General features: G+C 40.9%; 1 pseudogene; it reads left to right on the plus strand.

Annotated features, from left to right (window-relative positions):
* The first annotated feature begins 302 nt into the window (after positions 1-302).
* LOC110267442 (uncharacterized) lies at positions 303-812 on the plus strand (annotated as a pseudogene).
* The last annotated feature ends 2,163 nt before the right edge of the window (positions 813-2,975 follow it).

Raw genomic sequence — 2,975 nt, forward strand, 5'->3', positions numbered from 1 at the left:
CAGAAATCACTGGTTGCAAAATCTGCCATGCTGATTTTCGTCACTGCGACGCGGCCGCATGGGTCACGCTGTCGCGTCGCCTAGCGTCAGAGCAACTATGGCATATTATAGACAAAAATACTACATTACAGACAGAAAATCCATCTGTAATTTAAATTTTTTCATCGGAAATAATAAACTAAACCTACCATTGCCCCGAGCCCCATTTCCAGCACACAAATCAAAAGAAATAAACACTGAACTTCTAACATGTGTCTGATAACAAACCCTAATTTCGATCCCAAATAGATCGATCAAATTCCATGGCAAACCCTTCCTCATCTTTCTCCTCCTCGTCTCAAATCACCTACTCCTCTGATCCCTCTTACTTCCCCACCCCCTTCCACCTTCAACAACCGCCTTACGTCCCACCCCTTCGTCCCCCTCCTCCCACCGTCGCCGCTGCCCCCGCTGCTGCCGCATACAGCTATCCTCCTCCACCGTCACACCACCACCAATTCCAGCGTGACGCTCAGTAACTCTTCCAGCGCGACACCCAGACCATCACCCCGGAGGCTCTCGAGAGCATGAAGGCTGCCATAGCCAGCAGCGACGTCGACCACAAGACCGATGCGAAGTGAAAGGCAGTTCCCCGCCGTGCCGCCGGGCAGACATGGGAGGATCCCTCGCTGGCCGAGTGGCCGGAGAACGACCATCGCTTGTTCTGCGGCAACCTAGGGAACGAGGTGAACGACGACGTTTTATCGAAGGCCTTCACAAGATTCCCTTCGTTTAACATGGCGAGAGTTATGAGGGACAAGCGATTTGGTTAGATTTGTTTTCTGATTAGTGGATTTTTAGGTTGTTAAAATAGGATTAGATTAGGTTTTGAAAATTGATTAGGCCTCAATCTGGCTTTGATTTTGATTCTTTTGTGGTGTTTAGGCATTAGTGACTAGCTTCTGCTCGTAGTAATTATACTAGTATCTTCAATTGAGTCTCCATTTTTTAATTCAGATTCAGTCTCTGTTTTCTTCACTGCTGTGCTTTTCTTTTATGCGTACATAAGTAGTAATATGTATCTTTATTCTTGCTATTTCACTCTTAATTAATTATTTTCATGTTGCAAGTTCTGTCAAGGGGAGGGGAGGCTGTACAGATGACTACTGATCATGAACCTAATACTGAGCGGGGCAGCATTGAGAACAGAGGTGGCTTTGTCTCAAACATGCCAATTGATAAACCACTATTTTATGGTTTATCTTGTGCTCAATTGAGTGGTTTTTATCTACTCTTTACCCACTTATTCATACTATTTGCATGGTTTTACATTTGCCTTCCTAATTATGTGCTTTGATTGAAAATATGCTTCTTTGGCTTTAAATTACCAAATAATAATCCTCCCTTATTACCATTAGATGCCTTGATATGTGTGTTAAGTGATTTCAAAGATTACAGGACAGGAATGACTTGGAGGATGGAAAGGAAGCATGTAAAAGTGGAAGGAATACAAGAAGATGAAGAAGTTGCTAAGCTGTCCAGCCTGACCTCTTCGCACTCAAACGGCTATAACTTTAGTTACAGAGATCCAAACGACGCGGTTCTAGTTGCGTTGGAAAGCTAACGTCCGGGGCTTCGATTTGATATATAATATGTCATAGTTTCTCTGACGCTAGGTGACGCGACCGCGTGACTCATGCGGCCGCGTCGCAGTGACGAAAATCAGCGTGGCAAATTTCGCAACCAGCGATTTCTGGGCTGTTTCCGACCCAGTTTGCGGCCCAGAAAACACAGATTAGAGGCTATAAAGTGGAGGAATGCATCCATTCAAAAACAAGCTTCCATAATTCACAATTTTAGGAGTAGATGTAGTTTTTAGAGAGAGGGGTTCTCTCCTCTCTCTTAGGATTATGATTTAGGATTTCTCTTAGTTTTAGGAGTGACTCTCAATCCCAGGTTCTTTATTTTTATTTATTTTCTCAATTTAATTTATGAACATCTATGCCAGATTTAATTTCTTTTGTTAATGCAATTCGAGGTATTTTCAGATTTAAGATTGCTTTGCTTATATTGATGCTTTTAATTTAATTTAGATATTTTTCTCCCTTTTGGCTTTGGTCAAGTGATTGGTAGTACTTGAGTTATCAAACTCAGCAAGTGATTGAAATTGGCAGATTTTGCTTTAGCTAGAATTGCTCTAACACTAGTCTCTCCACAGGAGTTGACTAGGACTTGAGAATCAAGCTAATTAGTCCACTTGACTTAACTAAGTGGGATTAAAATCTAATTCTCATCACATCTGATAAGGATAACAAGGACAGGATTTCCGGTTCTCATACCTTGCCAAGAGTTTATTTTACAGTTATTTATTTATTTTTATTGCTCGAAAATATACCTGTGCGCATTGCCCAAACTTCCAAAACCCCCAATTTACAATCTTCATAACCAATAATAAGAACATACTTCCCTGCAATTCCTTGAGAAGACGACCCGAGGTTTGAATACTCGGTTATCAATTTCAAAGGGATTTGTTACTTGTGACAACCAAAACGTTTGTATGAAAGGACTTTTGAAGGTTTAGAAACTATACTTGCAACGAGGATCCATCCGCAATTTTCTAGACCACGCAAAAGTTCTCTCATCACCAGGTTCTTCAACTAACCCTGAATTCTATGCTTTGTTGCTACTGATATTCAGTGCTGATTTTTGTGTTTTCATTCATCATTCCTTTTACTATAGGAACTTGAGTTTCGTTTGCTATGATATTAGTTTGCTCATTCCTTTTACTATAGGGCAGTGTTTCTTCTCTAAGACTGATATTCTCTTTCCCAGAAAAAAGAAACTTCTTTTGGAATAGAATGGATCACATGTTGCAAGAATCTCTGTTTACGAGGTATGCTATAAGAACCGTTTACTCAATTAAAACCTCCTTGTTTTTTTATTGTTCCTTTGCTGCTTTTTATAACTCGAGTTTTTGTGCAGGGGTGTGAGAGAGA

The sequence above is a fragment of the Arachis ipaensis genome, chromosome B10, assembly GCF_059453495.1.
Source record: "Arachis ipaensis isolate K30076 ecotype BB chromosome B10, ASM5945349v1, whole genome shotgun sequence".
Classification (NCBI taxonomy): Eukaryota; Viridiplantae; Streptophyta; class Magnoliopsida; order Fabales; family Fabaceae; genus Arachis; species Arachis ipaensis.